Below are 26,078 nucleotides of genomic sequence, written 5' to 3'. Positions count from 1 at the left end.
AAAAGTGCAGGCATGTAAGGGATCTAGAGGTTGACAACATGTCTTCTTAACGGGAGTCCAGGAGCTCATCTCCACAAATGGACTTTTCAGGATCCTTGGGTGGCTCCGTAGTTTGAAACCAATTCTGGTTATCGCTTCTCGGCCTTTTGGCTAAGATCAAGTGCAGTGATCTAGCGGCTGCTGCCTTGGTCTTGGCTGAGAGGTGCTCGGGGTACCCGGCTCCTTGGCCTGGGGGGATCGCTCTGTTTTTCAGCAGGGCTTCACCTCCCTGCTGCTATTAGGGAGTCGGATTAGTCCCCGGGCAACGGGAGGCGATCATCTACCTGGCACTTCGGTGTTGAAGGTTTCTATTGAGAAGAGGAGAACCTGTTTGTGAAGAAGATGTCTGCAGCATCACATGAAGGAGAGGAAGATCATGTGCCTGAATTCGCTAAGGTGCAGAATTCTATTCGTTTGGTTGTTCAGGAGAACTTTCGAGATCAAAAGGATTTTAGGTATGTGATGAGTCAAGTTCTTGTGGATCTTTTTGGTTTGAAGACAGAAGAAGTGTTGGCGATAATGGACTACCCCAGGAGGGGTGTTTATGATATAGTTTTTGTTGACAAAGTTTTTTTTGAAGGATATCTAAGGAAAATGACTGCAAGCCAGGATAAAACAATGGAGGGGATAAGTGTAATGCCACACTTCCCCGTTAGAGATAAATGGATCATTGTTAAAATGTACTCTCCATTGGTGGACGAAGAGGATGTTCTTACATTTTTGGAGTTTTTTTGTTTGTCAGTAACACCAAAAGGGAAGATTTATAATGAATTTGGTTTTTGGACTTCGAAGTGGAAATTTTTGGTCCGTTTCAAAGAAGATGAGCAGGGGACTGTGTTGCTTCCCCCAGCTAGGTTTAAGTTGGGTAATATAAATGGTGATATTTTTTTCAGAGGTATACCCACTTTTTGTCGAGTTTGTCGTCAATACGGGCATGGAAAGGAAAATTGTTCGGGTGGTGTATGTGGTTTTTGCAAAAAAGGTGATCATGAGTCAAAGGATTGTAAAGATCGGAGGAAGTGCAACTTGTGTCAGGAAGATACGCATGTTTTTAAGAATTGCCCAAAGAGGAAAAGAAATAAAGAGAAGGAGGTAGTGGTTAAAAAGGTTTTGGTAGAGAGAAAGGAGGAAAGTGTAGAAAAGGTGTTGGTGGTAAAGGGAAAAGAAAGCAAACCTGTAGGAGTGCAGAGGGAGATGGAGAAAACAAGAGTAGATTGGGGGGATAGGGTAGAGAGTGAAATGGGAGGTGTAAGTCAGGGAACTGGCCGTGGTAAGGTTAAAAAGCAAGAAAAGAGAAAGGAACAGGAAGTGGAGGTGGCAATGGAAGAAAATATAGTTGTTTTTCAACAACCTATGTTTATAAAGAATGCAGAATATTTTAACCGGTTGTACCGTAAGTTGTATGATGAGAAACGTTTGGACTATCTTATAGAGAATGTTAGGAAAGAACTAATAAGAGATAAAAATGTTTTTTGTGTGAAATATAGAATACCAGATGGTGTATCGAAACAAGTTTTTTCAGCATCAAGGTTTGAAGATTTGTCCCTTAAGGTTCTGAGTTGGGTTGGGGTTCATGCTTTTGATAATGGTTACAAGTATTTTACTTGATGTTATTACTGTTGTTAATACAGTTATAATTTAATTTTTATTTTTTTGGTATCCATTCAGGTTCTGAAACATTTCTTTCTTTGTAAGTATTGTTGTATTTTTGTAATTTTTTTTTCTGACATTAAAAGTACCAAAACCTGATGATGATTTAAGTTGGAGTCCACGTCTTGTCTCCCTTTGGGGAGAAGAGGACTGTGGAGTGGACTTTAATTTTAACCTGAATAGGTTCTAAAAAAAAAAAAAAAAAAAAAAAATCTGTTCTTATCAGTTTAATATCTGATACGTCCCCTATCTGGGGACCATATATTAAATGGATTTTTAGAACAGGGAGATGGAAAAAGAGCTTGCTCTGTCCACTCCACGCATTGACCTGGTATTGCAGTATCTCCAGGACCGGTGCACCCCTTCTTTAATGCAGTTTCTAAAATCAGAAAGAATTGAATTCAATGTTTTTTGTTCATTTTGCTTGTTTGTCGGATTTTGGGATGGACTCTTTGGCTTTGCTTTTCTTCTCCTCATTGGATTTTTCATGTTCAAAGTTGCAGAAGCCAGATTACAAGCTCATTTTGGTTCAACTTCAGCAACTGTGCATTGCATTGCCATGTAATGTGATGCAATGCTATCTTTCTAGCTCTCCCTTTTTACTTCCTTTTGGATAAACAGACATATTAGGCAAGCATTTTGGAGCTTTCACCTAAATAACTACAGGTGGTGAGATAAGCTGCACAATATAATTGACCTTTCAGTATATTGTTGCACACACACCATCTATTTAGCAAATGCCCTTGTTATCAACAGCAGCCTTTTAAACTCACCTGAGCTAACAGGTATGTGCGCTGGTTACTCTGCTGCGCTTAAAATTTCTTTTTTGGTTTGCTACAATGCCTTTTCTGAAACGTTGTCTCCTTCTGCTGGAACACTGACTTCTTTCATTTAATGCCTGCAGACTATAAAAGAGAACCCAACCCAAAAAGTTTGGTTGATTAGTCTGTGGCATTCTGTTAAACTGTTGCTTATGGCGGTCTCTGTGAGCTTCTCAGCGACATTCAGCCAGCCAGGTATCCTGCCTGCAGTAGATGGAATGTGGCAATGGAACGCTGGCTGCGCGTGTCATAATAGGCTCTGAGCCTTTATATACCTGTGCACAGCAGCAGCCACCTTCAGTCTGCTGCTGGACAGCCAGCAGCAGCAGCAGCAGGAGAGGTATGTAATCAGGAGCCCTCCTGCTAAGGGTAGACAGCTGCTCGTTCCACCCCACCCCCCGCCTTAATTGGTTCTCCTCCCTTCCAACGGTGTTGAGGCGGGTGGGAACAGCAGGAGGTGAAGGTGCTGTGTTTAAAGAGGTGGAGTTATGCAGATCTAAAACGCGTGGATTGCAGCAGCAGCAAGCCGAAAAGTGCAGGCATGTAAGGGATCTAGAGGTTGACAACATGTCTTCTTAACGGGAGTCCAGGAGCTCATCTCCACAAATGGACTTTTCAGGATCCTTGGGTGGCTCCGTAGTTTGAAACCAATTCTGGTTATCGCTTCTCGGCCTTTTGGCTGCGATCTGTAGTGGGTTGCGTCATTTGGCCAAGGTGATCTAGGTGGATCTTTGCACTCGGCCTTCTGGATCTTGGTCCAGCTGCTGCTATTGGGTGTGGAGCAAAGTCTAGATTTGCCTTTTCTTCCTGGAGGACGGTTCTTTTTCGTGGTGTTGAGGTCGGTAGGACGAAGAGGATTGAAATCCGGGTGGAGCTGCGATCTGCTGTGTCGTTTTTTTTCCTGATCATCTGTGGAAAAAAAAGGAGGAAAAGAATATGGAATCGAAGAGGCCATTTGGAGGTAGGAGGGAAAATCGGGAGAACAATTCCAATGACTATTTTTCAGAGGATTATCCTTTGAAGGATACACTCCGTTTGTTGGTGGCTCCTGGTTATCGGCAGGAAAAGGATTCCGAGTTTATCTTCAGAGAGATTTGTAAATTTCTGAAGATTGAAAAGGAGGAACTTTTTTGTTTTCAATCCTTTTTTTCGAGAGGGATATATGATTTAACTTTAATGGGGAACTCTCAGTGTGAAAGAGCCTATACTCTCTATGAAGTTAATAGGGAGAACGAGCTTTTTGTTGGAGTGAGAGTGATTCCCTCCTTTCAGTTCTCCATGAAACTGCTAACAATACATTTGTTCAGTCCATTTGTTACTGATAGTGAAGTAATAAACTATCTAAGTGCATATTGTGAGAAAGTTATCCCAAGAAAACGTGGGGAAACTAGGTTCGGAGTGTGGAACGGAAAAAGGGTTTTTCTGGTAGCCTTCAAGAAGGACCCAGAAGAAGAAGGTGGGGTACTTAGACCACCACCAAATGTCTATGTTAATCGTAGCCGTGGATATCTGTTTTTTTTGGGTATGCCTAATTACTGTTATGGGTGCCGTAAATATGGACATTTGGATATTGTGTGCAAAAAGTGTTGTAGGTGTCCCGGTTCAGCTCATCAGGAGGATGCATGTCCAAATAAGAAGAAAGGAGGCGAGGAGGAGATGGATACTTCATCAGAACATCGGCAGAATGAAGCCGAGGATGGTGAGGAAGCAAGTGAAAAGAGAACTGATGAGCAGGAAATGGAGGAGGTGAGAAAAGTAAAGAAGAAGAAAACACCGGAAGAAGAGAAGAGAAAGAAAGAAGAGAGAGGGAGGAGGTCGGAGGAGGATGAGAAAAGAAAGATGGAAGAAAGGAAGAAGGAGAAGGAGTTAGAAGAAGATAAGAACAGAGAAGAGCAGAAGAAAGAAGGTCGGGAGAAGGAAGAGCAGAAGAAAGAAGAAAAGAAGAAAGAAGAAAAGAAGAATGAAGAACGGAGGATTGAAGAATTGAAGTCTGTGCTGGTGGGTGTGGGACAATTAATGCAGAAAGTCCCTCCACCAAGCAAAGAGAGTAATATAAAAGAACAAGGGGGTGAAGTAAAAAAGGGAGGCGCAGGGGGAAAGGTGGTGGTAGTGAAAAGTCAAAGCCTGCCTGTAATAGGGCCTTCCCCTAGGGAGTTTTTATCTCAGAGTATACCCTGTGGTCAGGAAAGGATGGATTCATCAAAAATTTTGAAAAGAAGTGTAGATGATAAAGAGCGTGGTGTAGGGCCATGTGTAGTAAAAGTATTTGCTTGTGAAAAGGATTTTGACATTTCCAGTACATCAGAGTCGGAAGGGCTGAGTATCGATGAAAGTGCTTTGCAATCCGATGAGGGCGGGGGAGATAGCCCGGTGCCAGTCACTAAAAGATGATCAGGGCAGCTTCCCTGAATGTTCAGGGTTTCAATGACTTATATAAAAGAACTGTGATTTATGACTATTTTAATAATGAAAATTTTGATTTTGTATTTCTTCAAGAATGTAATTTGTCAAAGAAGTTAAATTATGATTTTTTACGGGGTATATGGAAGGGTAATTTATGTTTTTCAGGCGGGAATGAATTCAGAAGTGATGGGGTTGGTTTTATATGTTCCAGGGAATGGGAGATTACCAACTACGAAGAAATATACCCTGGTAGGATTCTAAGAGTGGATGTAGAAAGGAATGGGAAGAAATATAGATGTTTTAATATTTATGCCAATACAGAAAAAGTTTTAAGGTTACATTTGTTTGAAATTTTGCAGCTTTTTATCCCAGGTGTAGTTCCAGTAATTTTAGGGGGAGATTTTAATTGTCAACTAAATAATGTAAAAGATGGTTCGGTTTCTTGTCTCAAGGGTATTTTATCTTCTTTTAACCTAAAAGATGCTTGGTGGTTGGACGGGCAGAAGAAGGAGTATGAAATTACTTGGGAAGGAAGAGGTTGTTCCTCGAGAATAGATTATTTGTTTATATCCAAGGATTTTACTTGTTCTAATTTTAAAACGCATAAAGCACCTTTTTCTGATCATAGAATAATTGAATGTACACTGATGGTAGAGGCGGATGAGGGAAAAAGGCCGTCTCATTGGAAACTGAATGTATCATTGTTACAGCATAAGGAGGTAAGGGAGGATTTTAAATTTTTCTTTGAGAAACTGAAATTAGAAAAGAAATGTTTTGACTCTACTTTTAAATGGTGGGACTACATGAAAAAGGAAGTTAAATTATTCTTTATGGAAGTAGGCAAGAGGAAAGCTGCGGATAAGCGACAGTCATACAATAACCTTAATGCAAATCTACAGTGTCTGTATCAGTTTAGGAATAATGGAGTTAATGTGGAGGAGGAAATTATGGTGACGAAGGAAAAAATTCAAAAATGTCTGAGAGAAAAAGGAAAAGAAATTATCTTTAATTCTCGTGTGAAGGTGTTGGAGGAAGACGAGAAATGTACTAAATTCTTTTTTAAAAAAATCTGTGAGAAAAAGGCCTTTATGGGGGTTTTAGAGGGGGAAAGGAGTTTGGAGGGGAAAAAGATGAAAGTGAAAGAATTTTATGATAACCTGTTTTCAGCAAAAAATACAGATAGGTCTTTGAAGGAGCATTTTTTAGGAGGGTTGGATAAGTGTTTTACTAAGGAAAATAAATTATTATTATCAGAGGGTATTTCAAAAGAAGAAGTTTTTAATACAGTTAATACATTGCAAAACGGTAAGACACCAGGGTCGGATGGGTTACCCATTGAGTTTTATAAAATATTATGGGATATTGTGGGGAATGAATTTTATGAAATGTTTTTAAAAGTTGAGTCTTTATGTCGTGTCCCGGAGTCATGGTTGGAGGGGGTAATTGTTTTATTATACAAAAGAGGTGATAGAGAATTGCTAAAAAACTGGAGACCGATTACTCTTTTAAATACAGATTATAAAGTTTATGCGAAGCTGTTGGCAAATAGATTAAAGAAAGTGGTGAGTTCGGTGATAGATATAGACCAAACGTGTGCAGTTCCAACGCGGAAGATCAGTGACTCGTTGATTTTAATTAGAGACATAATATGGGATGTTTCCGATAGAAGACAGAAGATGGCGTTAATTACTCTGGATTTTGAAAAGGCTTATGATAGAGTCGCCCATGATTTTTTATTCGATGTTTTAAGGAGAATGGGTTGCCCGGATGATTTTAGTAAACGTATTAAATCCTTGTATCAAGCATGTTTTAGTAAAGTATCTGTAAATGGGTTTTTATCTGGAAGTGTAAAGATTAATTGTGGGGTGAAACAGGGATGCCCCTTATCCCCTATTCTTTTTATCTGTGCGATTGAGCCTCTTTTAACTGCTTTTAGGAAAGACAAAGTGATTAATGGTTTTTTTATTCCTGGGAGTTGGGGAGAGCAGGTTAAAGTGGTGGCTTTTATGGATGATGTGACTGTTTTTGTAAAAGATTTAAGAAGTATGAATAGGGTTTTAAGAACGGTTGAATGGTTTGGGGCGGCATCAGGTTTTAAGATCAATTTGGAGAAATCTGGTGTTTTAACGATGGGCGGTTTTATCTTAGAATCCGATTGTAAATTATTGAGAGTCTTTGAAGCAAAGATTTTAGGCATCTATTTTTCGGAAGAGTGTGGAAATGTAAAAAATTGGGAATCACTGTTGGAGAGGGTTAGGAAAAAGGTGTCTTTTTGGAATCTGAGAGAGCTAACGTTGGAAGGGAAGATTTTAATTATCAAGCAGGTTTTACTCCCAATGATTTTATATGTTGCAACCATTTTTATTCCACCTGTCAATGCGATGAAAAAAATTATTAAAGTATGTTTTAATTTTTTATGGAGATCAAAAATGGAAAGGGTTAAGCGCGAAGAATTGTATAAGCCAAAAAAGAAAGGTGGTAAAAGTTATCCTGATATCAAAGCCTTTTTATATGCAAAGTATATGGCAAACTGCATAAATATTTTATTAGGGTCAGAATCGAAGCTTAAAGCCTTTTCTATTTATAATTTGGGTTTCTATATAAGAAAATATAAGTGGGTGGACATGAGATTGAATAGACCTTATAGATTTTTACCCCCAAGTAACTATGTTGTGCTGGAAAAGATTTTGAGAGATTATGATCTAAAAGGTTTTGATCTTAAGGTACTGAGGTGTCATAAAAAGATATTACAAGTCTTGGAAGGAAGGTTAAACACTAGTCCAGTGGAGCACTTTATGCCAAAGATAGTGGACAGGATTTGGCTGAATGTAAACTATGTGTTCTTATCAAATGAACATAAAGATTTGTTATGGTGTATAATAAAGGATTGCTTACCGACACGAGAATTTCAGCATAGACGTGGTCTTGTTCGTTTTGAAAAATGTCCAAGACAGAGATGTGGAGGTAGTGAGACTCCTATGCACGTATTCTGGAATTGCGAGTTTGCACAAAAAGTCTGGAGGAAAATGTGCAATCTGATTAAAGCTGTGAGTAATGTTAATTTTTTAGATTTTAACAGGGTGTTCTATGGGATGGGTGTAAAGGAAGAAGATTTTAAGGTGGTGTGGGTGATTATAACATGTGTAAAGATGGCAATTTGGAAGGTGAGAAACATTTTGATTTTTAAACATAATGAAGTGTCTGTTGAACAGTGTATTAAGTTGTGTCTAAGTTATTTATTTATGTATTTTTGGAAGGACAAAATGGTTTTGGGCATAAGAAAAGCAGATGTATTGTGGAAGCAAAATGAATGGAATATACTTACTGTGTAGCCTTTGTTGTCATTGAAAATCTTTTTCTGGAAAAATACAAATATTAATTACAGGAAAAAAAAAAAAAAAAGTTAAAAAGAAAGTTAAGAAAAAGGAAAGAAGGAAATATATATGTATATATATATATATATATATATATATATATTAAAAAAAAAAAAAAAAAAAAAAAACACGATGATGGATAAAAAAAAAAAAAAAAAAAAATCTGTTCTTATCAGTTTAATATCTGATACGTCCCCTATCTGGGGACCATATATTAAATGGATTTTTAGAACAGGGAGACGGAAAAAGAGCTTGCTCTGTCCACTCCACGCATTGACCTGGTATTGCAGTATCTCCAGGACCGGTGCACCCCTTCTTTAATGCAGTTTCTAAAATCAGAAAGAATTGAATTCAATGTTTTTTGTTCATTTTGCTTGTTTGTCGGATTTTGGGATGGACTCTTTGGCTTTGCTTTTCTTCTCCTCATTGGATTTTTCATGTTCAAAGTTGCAGAAGCCAGATTACAAGCTCATTTTGGTTCAACTTCAGCAACTGTGCATTGCATTGCCATGTAATGTGATGCAATGCTATCTTTCTAGCTCTCCCTTTTTACTTCCTTTTGGATAAACAGACATATTAGGCAAGCATTTTGGAGCTTTCACCTAAATAACTACAGGTGGTGAGATAAGCTGCACAATATAATTGACCTTTCAGTATATTGTTGCACACACACCATCTATTTAGCAAATGCCCTTGTTATCAACAGCAGCCTTTTAAACTCACCTGAGCTAACAGGTATGTGCGCTGGTTACTCTGCTGCGCTTAAAATTTCTTTTTTGGTTTGCTACAATGCCTTTTCTGAAACGTTGTCTCCTTCTGCTGGAACACTGACTTCTTTCATTTAATGCCTGCAGACTATAAAAGAGAACCCAACCCAAAAAGTTTGGTTGATTAGTCTGTGGCATTCTGTTAAACTGTTGCTTATGGCGGTCTCTGTGAGCTTCTCAGCGACATTCAGCCAGCCAGGTATCCTGCCTGCAGTAGATGGAATGTGGCAATGGAACGCTGGCTGCGCGTGTCATAATAGGCTCTGAGCCTTTATATACCTGTGCACAGCAGCAGCCACCTTCAGTCTGCTGCTGGACAGCCAGCAGCAGCAGCAGGAGAGGTATGTAATCAGGAGCCCTCCTGCTAAGGGTAGACAGCTGCTCGTTCCACCCCACCCCCCGCCTTAATTGGTTCTCCTCCCTTCCAACGGTGTTGAGGCGGGTGGGAACAGCAGGGGGTGAAGGTGCTGTGTTTAAAGAGGTGGAGTTATGCAGATCTAAAACGCGTGGATTGCAGCAGCAGCAAGCCGAAAAGTGCAGGCATGTAAGGGATCTAGAGGTTGACAACATGTCTTCTTAACGGGAGTCCAGGAGCTCATCTCCACAAATGGACTTTTCAGGATCCTTGGGTGGCTCCGTAGTTTGAAACCAATTCTGGTTATCGCTTCTCGGCCTTTTGGCTAAGATCAAGTGTAGTATCTGTTCTTATCAGTTTAATATCTGATACGTCCCCTATCTGGGGACCATATATTAAATGGATTTTTAGAACAGGGAGATGGAAAAAGAGCTTGCTCTGTCCACTCCACGCATTGACCTGGTATTGCAGTATCTCCAGGACCGGTGCACCCCTTCTTTAATGCAGTTTCTAAAATCAGAAAGAATTGAATTCAATGTTTTTTGTTCATTTTGCTTGTTTGTCGGATTTTGGGATGGACTCTTTGGCTTTGCTTTTCTTCTCCTCATTGGATTTTTCATGTTCAAAGTTGCAGAAGCCAGATTACAAGCTCATTTTGGTTCAACTTCAGCAACTGTGCATTGCATTGCCATGTAATGTGATGCAATGCTATCTTTCTAGCTCTCCCTTTTTACTTCCTTTTGGATAAACAGACATATTAGGCAAGCATTTTGGAGCTTTCACCTAAATAACTACAGGTGGTGAGATAAGCTGCACAATATAATTGACCTTTCAGTATATTGTTGCACACACACCATCTATTTAGCAAATGCCCTTGTTATCAACAGCAGCCTTTTAAACTCACCTGAGCTAACAGGTATGTGCGCTGGTTACTCTGCTGCGCTTAAAATTTCTTTTTTGGTTTGCTACAATGCCTTTTCTGAAACGTTGTCTCCTTCTGCTGGAACACTGACTTCTTTCATTTAATGCCTGCAGACTATAAAAGAGAACCCAACCCAAAAAGTTTGGTTGATTAGTCTGTGGCATTCTGTTAAACTGTTGCTTATGGCGGTCTCTGTGAGCTTCTCAGCGACATTCAGCCAGCCAGGTATCCTGCCTGCAGTAGATGGAATGTGGCAATGGAACGATGGCTGCGCGTGTCATAATAGGCTCTGAGCCTTTATATACCTGTGCACAGCAGCAGCCACCTTCAGTCTGCTGCTGGACAGCCAGCAGCAGCAGCAGCAGGAGAGGTATGTAATCAGGAGCCCTCCTGCTAAGGGTAGACAGCTGCTCGTTCCACCCCACCCCCCGCCTTAATTGGTTCTCCTCCCTTCCAACGGTGTTGAGGCGGGTGGGAACAGCAGGGGGTGAAGGTGCTGTGTTTAAAGAGGTGGAGTTATGCAGATCTAAAACGCGTGGATTGCAGCAGCAGCAAGCCGAAAAGTGCAGGCATGTAAGGGATCTAGAGGTTGACAACATGTCTTCTTAACGGGAGTCCAGGAGCTCATCTCCACAAATGGACTTTTCAGGATCCTTGGGTGGCTCCGTAGTTTGAAACCAATTCTGGTTATCGCTTCTCGGCCTTTTGGCTAAGATCAAGTGTAGTATCTGTTCTTATCAGTTTAATATAAGATACGTCCCCTATCTGGGGACCATTTATTAAATGGATTTTTAGAACAGGGAGATGGAAAAAGAGCTTGCTCTGTCCACTCCACGCATTGACCTGGTATTGCAGTATCTCCAGGACCGGTGCACCCCTTCTTTAATGCAGTTTCTAAAATCAGAAAGAATTGAATTCAATGTTTTTTGTTCATTTTGCTTGTTTGTCGGATTTTGGGATGGACTCTTTGGCTTTGCTTTTCTTCTCCTCATTGGATTTTTCATGTTCAAAGTTGCAGAAGCCAGATTACAAGCTCATTTTGGTTCAACTTCAGCAACTGTGCATTGCATTGCCATGTAATGTGATGCAATGCTATCTTTCTAGCTCTCCCTTTTTACTTCCTTTTGGATAAACAGACATATTAGGCAAGCATTTTGGAGCTTTCACCTAAATAACTACAGGTGGTGAGATAAGCTGCACAATATAATTGACCTTTCAGTATATTGTTGCACACACACCATCTATTTAGCAAATGCCCTTGTTATCAACAGCAGCCTTTTAAACTCACCTGAGCTAACAGGTATGTGCGCTGGTTACTCTGCTGCGCTTAAAATTTCTTTTTTGGTTTGCTACAATGCCTTTTCTGAAACGTTGTCTCCTTCTGCTGGAACACTGACTTCTTTCATTTAATGCCTGCAGACTATAAAAGAGAACCCAACCCAAAAAGTTTGGTTGATTAGTCTGTGGCATTCTGTTAAACTGTTGCTTATGGCGGTCTCTGTGAGCTTCTCAGCGACATTCAGCCAGCCAGGTATCCTGCCTGCAGTAGATGGAATGTGGCAATGGAACGCTGGCTGCGCGTGTCATAATAGGCTCTGAGCCTTTATATACCTGTGCACAGCAGCAGCCACCTTCAGTCTGCTGCTGGACAGCCAGCAGCAGCAGGAGAGGTATGTAATCAGGAGCCCTCCTGCTAAGGGTAGACAGCTGCTCGTTCCACCCCACCCCCCGCCTTAATTGGTTCTCCTCCCTTCCAACGGTGTTGAGGCGGGTGGGAACAGCAGGGGGTGAAGGTGCTGTGTTTAAAGAGGTGGAGTTATGCAGATCTAAAACGCGTGGATTGCAGCAGCAGCAAGCCGAAAAGTGCAGGCATGTAAGGGATCTAGAGGTTGACAACATGTCTTCTTAACGGGAGTCCAGGAGCTCATCTCCACAAATGGACTTTTCAGGATCCTTGGGTGGCTCCGTAGTTTGAAACCAATTCTGGTTATCGCTTCTCGGCCTTTTGGCTAAGATCAAGTGTAGTATCTGTTCTTATCAGTTTAATATAAGATACGTCCCCTATCTGGGGACCATATATTAAATGGATTTTTAGAACAGGGAGATGGAAAAAGAGCTTGCTCTGTCCACTCCACGCATTGACCTGGTATTGCAGTATCTCCAGGACCGGTGCACCCCTTCTTTAATGCAGTTTCTAAAATCAGAAAGAATTGAATTCAATGTTTTTTGTTCATTTTGCTTGTTTGTCGGATTTTGGGATGGACTCTTTGGCTTTGCTTTTCTTCTCCTCATTGGATTTTTCATGTTCAAAGTTGCAGAAGCCAGATTACAAGCTCATTTTGGTTCAACTTCAGCAACTGTGCATTGCATTGCCATGTAATGTGATGCAATGCTATCTTTCTAGCTCTCCCTTTTTACTTCCTTTTGGATAAACAGACATATTAGGCAAGCATTTTGGAGCTTTCACCTAAATAACTACAGGTGGTGAGATAAGCTGCACAATATAATTGACCTTTCAGTATATTGTTGCACACACACCATCTATTTAGCAAATGCCCTTGTTATCAACAGCAGCCTTTTAAACTCACCTGAGCTAACAGGTATGTGCGCTGGTTACTCTGCTGCGCTTAAAATTTCTTTTTTGGTTTGCTACAATGCCTTTTCTGAAACGTTGTCTCCTTCTGCTGGAACACTGACTTCTTTCATTTAATGCCTGCAGACTATAAAAGAGAACCCAACCCAAAAAGTTGGGTTGATTAGTCTGTGGCATTCTGTTAAACTGTTGCTTATGGCGGTCTCTGTGAGCTTCTCAGCGACATTCAGCCAGCCAGGTATCCTGCCTGCAGTAGATGGAATGTGGCAATGGAACGCTGGCTGCGCGTGTCATAATAGGCTCTGAGCCTTTATATACCTGTGCACAGCAGCAGCCACCTTCAGTCTGCTGCTGGACAGCCAGCAGCAGCAGCAGCAGGAGAGGTATGTAATCAGGAGCCCTCCTGCTAAGGGTAGACAGCTGCTCGTTCCACCCCACCCCCCGCCTTAATTGGTTCTCCTCCCTTCCAACGGTGTTGAGGCGGGTGGGAACAGCAGGGGGTGAAGGTGCTGTGTTTAAAGAGGTGGAGTTATGCAGATCTAAAACGCGTGGATTGCAGCAGCAGCAAGCCGAAAAGTGCAGGCATGTAAGGGATCTAGAGGTTGACAACATGTCTTCTTAACGGGAGTCCAGGAGCTCATCTCCACAAATGGACTTTTCAGGATCCTTGGGTGGCTCCGTAGTTTGAAACCAATTCTGGTTATCGCTTCTCGGCCTTTTGGCTAAGATCAAGTGTAGTATCTGTTCTTATCAGTTTAATATAAGATACGTCCCCTATCTGGGGACCATATATTAAATGGATTTTTAGAACAGGGAGATGGAAAAAGAGCTTGCTCTGTCCACTCCACGCATTGACCTGGTATTGCAGTATCTCCAGGACCGGTGCACCCCTTCTTTAATGCAGTTTCTAAAATCAGAAAGAATTGAATTCAATGTTTTTTGTTCATTTTGCTTGTTTGTCGGATTTTGGGATGGACTCTTTGGCTTTGCTTTTCTTCTTCTCATTGGATTTTTCATGTTCAAAGTTGCAGAAGCCAGATTACAAGCTCATTTTGGTTCAACTTCAGCAACTGTGCATTGCATTGCCATGTAATGTGATGCAATGCTATCTTTCTAGCTCTCCCTTTTTACTTCCTTTTGGATAAACAGACATATTAGGCAAGCATTTTGGAGCTTTCACCTAAATAACTACAGGTGGTGAGATAAGCTGCACAATATAATTGACCTTTCAGTATATTGTTGCACACACACCATCTATTTAGCAAATGCCCTTGTTATCAACAGCAGCCTTTTAAACTCACCTGAGCTAACAGGTATGTGCGCTGGTTACTCTGCTGCGCTTAAAATTTCTTTTTTGGTTTGCTACAATGCCTTTTCTGAAACGTTGTCTCCTTCTGCTGGAACACTGACTTCTTTCATTTAATGCCTGCAGACTATAAAAGAGAACCCAACCCAAAAAGTTTGGTTGATTAGTCTGTGGCATTCTGTTAAACTGTTGCTTATGGCGGTCTCTGTGAGCTTCTCAGCGACATTCAGCCAGCCAGGTATCCTGCCTGCAGTAGATGGAATGTGGCAATGGAACGCTGGCTGCGCGTGTCATAATAGGCTCTGAGCCTTTATATACCTGTGCACAGCAGCAGCCACCTTCAGTCTGCTGCTGGACAGCCAGCAGCAGCAGCAGCAGGAGAGGTATGTAATCAGGAGCCCTCCTGCTAAGGGTAGACAGCTGCTCGTTCCACCCCACCCCCCGCCTTAATTGGTTCTCCTCCCTTCCAACGGTGTTGAGGCGGGTGGGAACAGCAGGGGGTGAAGGTGCTGTGTTTAAAGAGGTGGAGTTATGCAGATCTAAAACGCGTGGATTGCAGCAGCAGCAAGCCGAAAAGTGCAGGCATGTAAGGGATCTAGAGGTTGACAACATGTCTTCTTAACGGGAGTCCAGGAGCTCATCTCCACAAATGGACTTTTCAGGATCCTTGGGTGGCTCCGTAGTTTGAAACCAATTCTGGTTATCGCTTCTCGGCCTTTTGGCTAAGATCAAGTGTAGTATCTGTTCTTATCAGTTTAATATAAGATACGTCCCCTATCTGGGGACCATATATTAAATGGATTTTTAGAACAGGGAGATGGAAAAAGAGCTTGCTCTGTCCACTCCACGCATTGACCTGGTATTGCAGTATCTCCAGGACCGGTGCACCCCTTCTTTAATGCAGTTTCTAAAATCAGAAAGAATTGAATTCAATGTTTTTTGTTCATTTTGCTTGTTTGTCGGATTTTAGGATGGACTCTTTGGCTTTGCTTTTCTTCTCCTCATTGGATTTTTCATGTTCAAAGTTGCAGAAGCCAGATTACAAGCTCATTTTGGTTCAACTTCAGCAACTGTGCATTGCATTGCCATGTAATGTGATGCAATGCTATCTTTCTAGCTCTCCCTTTTTACTTCCTTTTGGATAAACAGACATATTAGGCAAGCATTTTGGAGCTTTCACCTAAATAACTACAGGTGGTGAGATAAGCTGCACAATATAATTGACCTTTCAGTATATTGTTGCACACACACCATCTATTTAGCAAATGCCCTTGTTATCAACAGCAGCCTTTTAAACTCACCTGAGCTAACAGGTATGTGCGCTGGTTACTCTGCTGCGCTTAAAATTTCTTTTTTGGTTTGCTACAATGCCTTTTCTGAAACGTTGTCTCCTTCTGCTGGAACACTGACTTCTTTCATTTAATGCCTGCAGACTATAAAAGAGAACCCAACCCAAAAAGTTTGGTTGATTAGTCTGTGGCATTCTGTTAAACTGTTGCTTATGGCGGTCTCTGTGAGCTTCTCAGCGACATTCAGCCAGCCAGGTATCCTGCCTGCAGTAGATGGAATGTGGCAATGGAACGCTGGCTGCGCGTGTCATAATAGGCTCTGAGCCTTTATATACCTGTGCACAGCAGCAGCCACCTTCAGTCTGCTGCTGGACAGCCAGCAGCAGCAGCAGCAGGAGAGGTATGTAATCAGGAGCCCTCCTGCTAAGGGTAGACAGCTGCTCGTTCCACCCCACCCCCCGCCTTAATTGGTTCTCCTCCCTTCCAACGGTGTTGAGGCGGGTGGGAACAGCAGGGGGTGAAGGTGCTGTGTTTAAAGAGGTGGAGTTATGCAGATCTAAAACGCGTGGATTGCAGCAGCAGCAAGCCGAAAAGTGCAGGCATGTAAGGGATCTAGAGGTTGACAACATGTCTTCTTAACGGGAGTCCAGGAGCTCATCTCCACAAATGGACTTTTCAGGATCCTTGGGTGGCTCCGTAGTTTGAAACCAATTCTGGTTATCGCTTCTCGGCCTTTTGGCTAAGATCAAGTGTAGTATCTGTTCTTATCAGTTTAATATCTGATACGTCCCCTATCTGGGGACCATATATTAAATGGATTTTTAGAACAGGGAGATGGAAAAAGAGCTTGCTCTGTCCACTCCACGCATTGACCTGGTATTGCAGTATCTCCAGGACCGGTGCACCCCTTCTTTAATGCAGTTTCTAAAATCAGAAAGAATTGAATTCAATGTTTTTTGTTCATTTTGCTTGTTTGTCGGATTTTGGGATGGACTCTTTGGCTTTGCTTTTCTTCTCCTCATTGGATTTTTCATGTTCAAAGTTGCAGAAGCCAGATTACAAGCTCATTTTGGTTCAACTTCAGCAACTGTGCATTGCATTGCCATGTAATGTGATGCAATGCTATCTTTCTAGCTCTCCCTTTTTACTTCCTTTTGGATAAACAGACATATTAGGCAAGCATTTTGGAGCTTTCACCTAAATAACTACAGGTGGTGAGATAAGCTGCACAATATAATTGACCTTTCAGTATATTGTTGCACACACACCATCTATTTAGCAAATGCCCTTGTTATCAACAGCAGCCTTTTAAACTCACCTGAGCTAACAGGTATGTGCGCTGGTTACTCTGCTGCGCTTAAAATTTCTTTTTTGGTTTGCTACAATGCCTTTTCTGAAACGTTGTCTCCTTCTGCTGGAACACTGACTTCTTTCATTTAATGCCTGCAGACTATAAAAGAGAACCCAACCCAAAAAGTTTGGTTGATTAGTCTGTGGCATTCTGTTAAACTGTTGCTTATGGCGGTCTCTGTGAGCTTCTCAGCGACATTCAGCCAGCCAGGTATCCTGCCTGCAGTAGATGGAATGTGGCAATGGAACGCTGGCTGCGCGTGTCATAATAGGCTCTGAGCCTTTATATACCTGTGCACAGCAGCAGCCACCTTCAGTCTGCTGCTGGACAGCCAGCAGCAGCAGCAGCAGGAGAGGTATGTAATCAGGAGCCCTCCTGCTAAGGGTAGACAGCTGCTCGTTCCACCCCACCCCCCGCCTTAATTGGTTCTCCTCCCTTCCAACGGTGTTGAGGCGGGTGGGAACAGCAGGGGGTGAAGGTGCTGTGTTTAAAGAGGTGGAGTTATGCAGATCTAAAACGCGTGGATTGCAGCAGCAGCAAGCCGAAAAGTGCAGGCATGTAAGGGATCTAGAGGTTGACAACATGTCTTCTTAACGGGAGTCCAGGAGCTCATCTCCACAAATGGACTTTTCAGGATCCTTGGGTGGCTCCGTAGTTTGAAACCAATTCTGGTTATCGCTTCTCGGCCTTTTGGCTAAGATCAAGTGTAGTATCTGTTCTTATCAGTTTAATATCTGATACGTCCCCTATCTGGGGACCATATATTAAATGGATTTTTAGAACAGGGAGATGGAAAAAGAGCTTGCTCTGTCCACTCCACGCATTGACCTGGTATTGCAGTATCTCCAGGACCGGTGCACCCCTTCTTTAATGCAGTTTCTAAAATCAGAAAGAATTGAATTCAATGTTTTTTGTTCATTTTGCTTGTTTGTCGGATTTTGGGATGGACTCTTTGGCTTTGCTTTTCTTCTCCTCATTGGATTTTTCATGTTCAAAGTTGCAGAAGCCAGATTACAAGCTCATTTTGGTTCAACTTCAGCAACTGTGCATTGCATTGCCATGTAATGTGATGCAATGCTATCTTTCTAGCTCTCCCTTTTTACTTCCTTTTGGATAAACAGACATATTAGGCAAGCATTTTGGAGCTTTCACCTAAATAACTACAGGTGGTGAGATAAGCTGCACAATATAATTGACCTTTCAGTATATTGTTGCACACACACCATCTATTTAGCAAATGCCCTTGTTATCAACAGCAGCCTTTTAAACTCACCTGAGCTAACAGGTATGTGCGCTGGTTACTCTGCTGCGCTTAAAATTTCTTTTTTGGTTTGCTACAATGCCTTTTCTGAAACGTTGTCTCCTTCTGCTGGAACACTGACTTCTTTCATTTAATGCCTGCAGACTATAAAAGAGAACCCAACCCAAAAAGTTTGGTTGATTAGTCTGTGGCATTCTGTTAAACTGTTGCTTATGGCGGTCTCTGTGAGCTTCTCAGCGACATTCAGCCAGCCAGGTATCCTGCCTGCAGTAGATGGAATGTGGCAATGGAACGCTGGCTGCGCGTGTCATAATAGGCTCTGAGCCTTTATATACCTGTGCACAGCAGCAGCCACCTTCAGTCTGCTGCTGGACAGCCAGCAGCAGCAGCAGCAGGAGAGGTATGTAATCAGGAGCCCTCCTGCTAAGGGTAGACAGCTGCTCGTTCCACCCCACCCCCCGCCTTAATTGGTTCTCCTCCCTTCCAACGGTGTTGAGGCGGGTGGGAACAGCAGGGGGTGAAGGTGCTGTGTTTAAAGAGGTGGAGTTATGCAGATCTAAAACGCGTGGATTGCAGCAGCAGCAAGCCGAAAAGTGCAGGCATGTAAGGGATCTAGAGGTTGACAACATGTCTTCTTAACGGGAGTCCAGGAGCTCATCTCCACAAATGGACTTTTCAGGATCCTTGGGTGGCTCCGTAGTTTGAAACCAATTCTGGTTATCGCTTCTCGGCCTTTTGGCTAAGATCAAGTGTAGTATCTGTTCTTATCAGTTTAATATCTGATACGTCCCCTATCTGGGGACCATATATTAAATGGATTTTTAGAACAGGGAGATGGAAAAAGAGCTTGCTCTGTCCACTCCACGCATTGACCTGGTATTGCAGTATCTCCAGGACCGGTGCACCCCTTCTTTAATGCAGTTTCTAAAATCAGAAAGAATTGAATTCAATGTTTTTTGTTCATTTTGCTTGTTTGTCGGATTTTGGGATGGACTCTTTGGCTTTGCTTTTCTTCTCCTCATTGGATTTTTCATGTTCAAAGTTGCAGAAGCCAGATTACAAGCTCATTTTGGTTCAACTTCAGCAACTGTGCATTGCATTGCCATGTAATGTGATGCAATGCTATCTTTCTAGCTCTCCCTTTTTACTTCCTTTTGGATAAACAGACATATTAGGCAAGCATTTTGGAGCTTTCACCTAAATAACTACAGGTGGTGAGATAAGCTGCACAATATAATTGACCTTTCAGTATATTGTTGCACACACACCATCTATTTAGCAAATGCCCTTGTTATCAACAGCAGCCTTTTAAACTCACCTGAGCTAACAGGTATGTGCGCTGGTTACTCTGCTGCGCTTAAAATTTCTTTTTTGGTTTGCTACAATGCCTTTTCTGAAACGTTGTCTCCTTCTGCTGGAACACTGACTTCTTTCATTTAATGCCTGCAGACTATAAAAGAGAACCCAACCCAAAAAGTTTGGTTGATTAGTCTGTGGCATTCTGTTAAACTGTTGCTTATGGCGGTCTCTGTGAGCTTCTCAGCGACATTCAGCCAGCCAGGTATCCTGCCTGCAGTAGATGGAATGTGGCAATGGAACGCTGGCTGCGCGTGTCATAATAGGCTCTGAGCCTTTATATACCTGTGCACAGCAGCAGCCACCTTCAGTCTGCTGCTGGACAGCCAGCAGCAGCAGCAGCAGGAGAGGTATGTAATCAGGAGCCCTCCTGCTAAGGGTAGACAGCTGCTCGTTCCACCCCACCCCCCGCCTTAATTGGTTCTCCTCCCTTCCAACGGTGTTGAGGCGGGTGGGAACAGCAGGGGGTGAAGGTGCTGTGTTTAAAGAGGTGGAGTTATGCAGATCTAAAACGCGTGGATTGCAGCAGCAGCAAGCCGAAAAGTGCAGGCATGTAAGGGATCTAGAGGTTGACAACATGTCTTCTTAACGGGAGTCCAGGAGCTCATCTCCACAAATGGACTTTTCAGGATCCTTGGGTGGCTCCGTAGTTTGAAACCAATTCTGGTTATCGCTTCTCGGCCTTTTGGCTAAGATCAAGTGTAGTATCTGTTCTTTTAAGAACACAAGAGCTACGATCTACACTTGACGAGAGCGATCGAACTCGGAAGGAGAAGAGCTTCGGAGCCCAGCTGACATCAGAGAACGAAGGCGGATATCGGTGGGAGGAAGAAGCTCTAAAGAATCCAGAAGAAGACGAAGACTCGGAGAACAATCGGGCTGTCCTGTGGAATCTTCGAGGAAGAAAATCATCGAGACAAAGACCTTTCGGGGAATTTGTCCAGAACACGACGGGAGAAGAATCTGCATAGCTCCACCCATTCCGGGAAGAGTTCCAGATCCAGCTCCAAGAAGTAACTGCAGGAGGAAAGCCATGGCAAGCGCTGCGAGGAAGGCCGAAAAGAAGAGCCTGGAGCTGGGGACAGCCAGGAGGGCCCAGCCAGGAGCCGATTCTGACCCCAAGGACTCTGCCTCCACGACTGGCCAGCAGAAGGGACCCCAGAAGCCCCGCCACGAAGCTCCAGCCCTGGAGCCATGGATGCGGCAGACGGTGGCCCTGAAGCTGAAGGAAGTGGATGGGAGGGTGCCGGACATGTCCTCGGACGTGTTCTGCCAGAAGATGCTGCTGGATCGAGGCTTCTCCAGGTCGGACACCCTCAGCATCCAGACCTTCTTGACGGGGATCTTCTTCGTCACCTTCGCCACTGTGAACACCTGCAGGAGGTTCTGGGAAATGGTAAGCGCAAAAGGACCGGATAATTCTTTCTCTGCCTTTACAGGTAGCTGCCCTATCCAGAGGGATGAAAGGAGGATCACGGTCTCCATGCGCAACCCGCACACCCCAGGCAAAGACATCTGTACCTTCCTGAGACGCTTCTGTTTGGTTGTGAAGGAACCCTCTCACATCCTGAATGGACTCGGCTTCTGGACAGGTAAGTGGTCGGTGACCGTTAGACTTCACAGGGACCTGGCGTACTCAGACGGACTTCGGCACCTGCCCCCGACATTCTCCCTGGGCAACTCCTACGGCCTCATCTATTACCCGGACATGCCGCGGAACTGCAGGAGATGCGGCAAGAATGGCCACGAGATGAAGGACTGCAAGGAGGATGCCTGCAGGATTTGTCGAGTGACGGGACACAGCTCGAAGGACTGCCCGAAGAAGACGTCCTGCAACCTGTGTGGGCTGGCGGCTCATCTGTACAAGGATTGCCCCAGGCGTGAGAGATCCTGGGCATCGGTGGTTGCGACGACCCCAGCTATGGAGGACAAGGCCCCGACGACCAGGCCTGTGAAGGTCAAGGACGCGACGACCAAGGCCCCAGCGGCCAAGGCCGAGACGACCAAGGCCAAAGCGGTCAAGGAGTCGGTGGCCAAAGCCCCAGCGACGGTCCCAGCAGCTCCGAAGCAGAAGAAAAAGTCAAAGGAGGGTAAGAGTTCTGTCACCCCTCTCTCGATCCCTCCCCCTGCCACCCCCGTCCAATCCCCCCCCACCCCGGCCACCCCTGCTGAGGATTCCACTTCCTCTTCCTCCTTCCCCTACTCCTCAGCAGGTGTCCTTTCCCCTGCCCCGGCAGCCACTCTCCCTCCCCAGACCATGGTAGCGGTGGAATTAACCTTTCCTCCACCCGCCGCTATCTATTCCGAGGAGGATTTTCCCCTTCTTGTCTCCCCAGTTCCAACCCGGGGAAAGAGGAAGGTGGAGGACAGCCCTGCTACTGAATCCTCCAAAAAGAAGATTCTGGATTTCGTAGGCGAAAAGGAGGATACCCTCCCTGAGCCAGAAGAGATGGAGCACATGGTTGAGACCCTGGTGGCCGAGCCAGAAGAGGAGGAACTGGTGGTCGCCGAGATTGAGGCCGCGCTGCTTGACCAGATGGAGGAAGAGGGCCTGCTGGTGATCCCGTCACCAGCAGTCAACACCGACGGGGGACCACCCGACCGGAGTGGTAACTAAGGTGTATTGCCTGCGCTAACTTTTTCTTTTTTCCCTACATGATGGCTAATATTAACTTATTTTCCATTAATGTCAGGAGCATCAAGGACAAGTTCAGACGTCAGACTATTTATGCCTTCCTTACTTCCCAGTTGTGTGATGTTTATATGTTGCAGGAATGTTCCCTTCCCTCCTCTAGGTCCTTCAAACATCTGGCCAGGGAGTGGTCCCACGGTCCATCCTAGTGGTCCGGTGGGGGTGACTGCAAGTCTGCGGGGGTCGCAATTCTGATCAGGGGGGGCGCATTCACGCTTGAGTCCGTCCAGGAGCTCATCTGCGGCAGGGCTCTTGTTGTAGATGGCAACTGGGCGGGAGAACCTGTCAGGTTCATCAACGTGTATGCGTCCCCACTGAAGAATGAGCGTTTGGAGCTTTTCCAGACCCTGCGGCTTCAGCTTGCCACCACCAGGACCTTAGTGATGGCCGGGGATTTCAACTGCCCCATCGAGGAGGACGGTCGTAGTTCTGGCACATCTGCCAAGTTGGACATCACGTCCAAGCTGCTCATCGAGATGGTAACCGAGGCCTCTCTTCAGGACGTGGTGGGCTCCATGGGGAGAGGCTCCATGAACTATTCGTGGAGCCGACCCGATGGCTCACTCCGCTCCAGGATTGACTTTGTGTTCACCTCTCGGGCAGTCAGGCAGAGTAGGCACTCGATGGTCTCCTGCTTCTTCTCCGACCACAGAGCCATTCACTTACAAGGTGTCCTCGGCGACGGTTTTCCGTCCGGCCCCGGCTCCTGGAAGCTGAATTGTGCTCTGCTGGCTCAGGATGAAGTCGTGGAGGAGCTGAGAGCAGCCTACGCAATGTGGCAGTCCTACAAGGGTAGCTTCCAAACAGTCTCTGATTGGTGGGAATATGTTAAACTTGAGTTTCGCTGTTTCTTTCAGGCCAAGGGTCGACAACAGGAGTGTGAGAAGAGGAGGGACTTCAGAGGGCTGCAGCGCGAGCTGCGGTCGCTGCAGGACCTTCTTCACTGCGGCTGGGACGTGAGGGAGGAGCTGGAGGAGACCAAGAAGAGCCTGAAAAGGCACTTTGAGGAGGAGTCCAAGCGAATCATCTTCCGTTCCAAAGTGGAGAATCTGGAGAAGGGTGAGAAATGTAACTCATTCTTTTTCAGGAAACTTCATGCCGGTCACACGCCCCTGAACGAGCTGCGAGACGAGAGCGGAAACATGCGACGTGGGAAGGAGGACGTGATGAGGGTCGTCAGCGACTTCTACAGCGAACTCTACTCCCACAAGACTACCGACCCCGACGCTGCTGATAAGTTCCTGTCAGGTATCACTAACCATCTTGATCCTGCAGGCACGGCAGCCTTGGACAAACCTCTGATGGTGGGCGAATTGCTCTCTGCCGCTAAATCCTTTAGGACCGGCAGGACCCCGGGCAGTGATGGTCTTCCAGCGGAGCTCTATGTAGCGCTGGGAGACCTCATCTGTCCGGACCTGTTGGACCTGTACGAGGAGATGGTGGTGGAGGGTAGAATGCCTCCATCTTTGAGGGAAGGAATGGTCACGATCCTGTACAAGCGGAAGGGAGAGAGGTGCGACCTGAGGAATTGGCGTCCCATCACTCTGCTCAACGTGGACTACAAGATCCTGGCCAAGACGATGGCGACACGACTTAAGACGGTCATCGGACGGATCATCCACCCGGACCAGACCTGCGGCATCCCTGGACGTCGCATCGCAGACAGCCTCGCTCTCGTGCGGGACACGGTCGAGTACATCAAGGTCCGCCACGCACACGCGGCCCTGGTCTCCTTGGATCAGGAGAAGGCCTTCGACCGGGTTTCCCACGAGTTCATGGGCCGAGCTCTGCACCGGTTAGGTTTGGGTAACATGTTTTGTTCGTATGTCCGTCTGATGTATTTTGATATCCACAGCTCGGTGTTGGTGAACGGCTGGAAGACTGACCTCTTCCCTGTCCTCTCTGGGGTCAGACAAGGCTGCCCTCTATCACCTCTTCTTTTTGTTTGTGTTATAGAACTCTTCGCAGAGGCTATCCGGCAGAATGGAGAGATCAGAGGGATCACCGCACCGGGTCCGGGACGACACGAGGTCAAGTGCTCGCTCTACATGGACGACGTCACCGTCTTCTGCGCTGATCGTGGTTCAGTCGACGCCCTCGTCCAGACGTGTGAGAGGTTCGGCCGGGCTTCAGGGGCCAAAGTCAACTGCAGGAAGTCGGAAGCCATGCTCTTCGGGGATTGGCAGCCGGCCTCCTCCGCCCCCTTCCCCTTCAACATTCAACCGGATTTCCTCAAGGTGCTGGGAGTCTGGTTCGGGAAGGAAGGAGCGGCCCTCAAGTCCTGGCAAGAACGCTTGGCCAAGGTGAAGCAACGGATCGGACTCTGGAGCCTCAGACACCTCACTTGTGAGGGTAAGGCACTCGTCCTGCGTAATGAGGTCCTGCCCGTCTTGCAGTACACGGCGCAGGCCTGGCCCCCACACGTCACTGTGTGCAGGGCCATTACCAGGACAGTGTTTCACTTTGTCTGGGGATCCAAGATGGACAGAGTCAGGCGGGCCGTCATGTACAAGGAGCCTCGCAAGGGTGGGAAGGGCGTTCCAGATATCCCCACCCTCCTGCGATCCTCTTTTGTGTGTGATTGTGTCCGCCGGACTTTGCAAGTCAAGAATGGCTCCGCGGGCAGGTCCATGTCTCGCTTCTTCCTGCTTCCTCTTTGGAGGCGACTCGGCTGGGACAAGTGGGACAGCTCCTTCCCCTACAACTGGATGACGCCATGGTTCTACGGAGACGTCGTTCGATTTGTGGGGGAGCATCAACTGGAGGGACTCAAGCCCGACTTGTGGAAGCCCAAAACTATCCACAAGCTAATCAGAGCCAAGGATGACGTGGAGAACATCACAGGACTTCACCAGGACACGCTGGAGACTGTGTGGACAAATGTGTCGTCTGACAGGCTGACCAACGGGCACAAGGACTTGTCGTGGATGGCGATTCAGGGCGGACTGCCCGTTCGGTCATTCATGCATGCCCGGAACCTGTGCAAGACCCGGTACTGCCCAAGGTGCCCCTTCGTGGAGGAAACATCTTTGCACACTTTTTGGGACTGCGGATTTGCACAGCGCCTATTGACTGCACTTGAGGACGACCTGAGGAACTCTGTCCCCAGGGCGAGCCTATCGCACCATTCTGTGCTTTACGGACTCTTCCCTGGGGTTCATACCGTCGGAGCCATCCAGGAGGCTTGGCGCCTTATGAACTGCTTCAAGGATGCCGTTTGGGTCGCCAGGAACCGGCTCATCTTGAGGAGGGAGAGGATGTCCATCCAGGACTGCCGCAGGCTGATCCACAGCCTGCTCAGAGACTATTCCATCATGGACGGTCCGGAGGACGAGGACGAGGACTAAACCCCTCCTCCCCCTCTCCCCTTATGTGTCTTGTCTTTCAATAAAGCTTCGGGCCTGTGATTTTCCCCTCCCCATCCCCTTTTTCCCAATCCCCATCCCTTATCACGGTTCGTCGTACTGTATTGATTGACATGCTTTTTCTTTCAGATTGAGTGTTTTGTGTAGCATAGGGGTGTGATGTGTCTAGTTAGTGCGTCGTATCCTCATGCTATGTAAATATGATGTAGAATTCTGTGTGTACTGGGCTGCGGCACTGTACACTGTCTGTTAACTTATTTTTTGTGCTAATAAAAGATATATTCAATCAAAAAATCTGTTCTTATCAGTTTAATATCTGATACGTCCCCTATCTGGGGACCATATATTAAATGGATTTTTAGAACAGGGAGATGGAAAAAGAGCTTGCTCTGTCCACTCCACGCATTGACCTGGTATTGCAGTATCTCCAGGACCGGTGCACCCCTTCTTTAATGCAGTTTCTAAAATCAGAAAGAATTGAATTCAATGTTTTTTGTTCATTTTGCTTGTTTGTCGGATTTTGGGATGGACTCT

At 45.2% G+C, this 26,078-nt stretch overlaps 10 non-coding genes and 2 pseudogenes across 10 annotated transcripts; all 12 read left to right on the top strand.

Annotated features, from left to right (window-relative positions):
- Positions 1 to 1,868: 1,868 nt before the first annotated feature.
- On the top strand, positions 1,869 to 2,054 carry LOC141211701 (U2 spliceosomal RNA). The gene has a single exon (XR_012281646.1). It is a non-coding gene; the product is annotated as a U2 spliceosomal RNA (small nuclear RNA).
- A 6,368-nt stretch (positions 2,055 to 8,422) lies between these two features.
- LOC141211803 (U2 spliceosomal RNA) lies at positions 8,423 to 8,602 on the top strand (annotated as a pseudogene).
- A 1,112-nt stretch (positions 8,603 to 9,714) lies between these two features.
- Positions 9,715 to 9,905, top strand: LOC141212159 (U2 spliceosomal RNA). The gene has a single exon (XR_012281976.1). It is a non-coding gene; the product is annotated as a U2 spliceosomal RNA (small nuclear RNA).
- Positions 9,906 to 11,020: 1,115 nt separating this feature from the next.
- On the top strand, positions 11,021 to 11,211 carry LOC141211586 (U2 spliceosomal RNA). Its single transcript, XR_012281556.1, has one exon. It is a non-coding gene; the product is annotated as a U2 spliceosomal RNA (small nuclear RNA).
- Positions 11,212 to 12,320: 1,109 nt separating this feature from the next.
- LOC141211585 (U2 spliceosomal RNA) lies at positions 12,321 to 12,511 on the top strand. The gene has a single exon (XR_012281555.1). It is a non-coding gene; the product is annotated as a U2 spliceosomal RNA (small nuclear RNA).
- Positions 12,512 to 13,626: 1,115 nt separating this feature from the next.
- LOC141211584 (U2 spliceosomal RNA) lies at positions 13,627 to 13,817 on the top strand. The gene has a single exon (XR_012281554.1). It is a non-coding gene; the product is annotated as a U2 spliceosomal RNA (small nuclear RNA).
- Positions 13,818 to 14,932: 1,115 nt separating this feature from the next.
- Positions 14,933 to 15,123, top strand: LOC141211583 (U2 spliceosomal RNA). The gene has a single exon (XR_012281553.1). It is a non-coding gene; the product is annotated as a U2 spliceosomal RNA (small nuclear RNA).
- Positions 15,124 to 16,238: 1,115 nt separating this feature from the next.
- LOC141212158 (U2 spliceosomal RNA) lies at positions 16,239 to 16,429 on the top strand. Its single transcript, XR_012281975.1, has one exon. It is a non-coding gene; the product is annotated as a U2 spliceosomal RNA (small nuclear RNA).
- A 1,115-nt stretch (positions 16,430 to 17,544) lies between these two features.
- LOC141212157 (U2 spliceosomal RNA) lies at positions 17,545 to 17,735 on the top strand. The gene has a single exon (XR_012281974.1). It is a non-coding gene; the product is annotated as a U2 spliceosomal RNA (small nuclear RNA).
- Positions 17,736 to 18,850: 1,115 nt separating this feature from the next.
- LOC141212156 (U2 spliceosomal RNA) lies at positions 18,851 to 19,041 on the top strand. Its single transcript, XR_012281973.1, has one exon. It is a non-coding gene; the product is annotated as a U2 spliceosomal RNA (small nuclear RNA).
- A 1,115-nt stretch (positions 19,042 to 20,156) lies between these two features.
- LOC141211816 (U2 spliceosomal RNA) lies at positions 20,157 to 20,234 on the top strand (annotated as a pseudogene).
- A 5,564-nt stretch (positions 20,235 to 25,798) lies between these two features.
- LOC141211604 (U2 spliceosomal RNA) lies at positions 25,799 to 25,991 on the top strand. The gene has a single exon (XR_012281573.1). It is a non-coding gene; the product is annotated as a U2 spliceosomal RNA (small nuclear RNA).
- The last annotated feature ends 87 nt before the right edge of the window (positions 25,992 to 26,078 follow it).

Source organism: Phyllobates terribilis, unplaced genomic scaffold (assembly GCF_046119375.1).
Source record: "Phyllobates terribilis strain yellow unplaced genomic scaffold, ASM4611937v1 Scaffold_170__1_contigs__length_4071412, whole genome shotgun sequence".
NCBI classification, from domain to species: Eukaryota; Metazoa; Chordata; class Amphibia; order Anura; family Dendrobatidae; genus Phyllobates; species Phyllobates terribilis.
The sequence above is the reverse complement of the archived record's forward strand: the minus strand, read 5'-3'. Positions and strand labels throughout refer to the sequence as shown.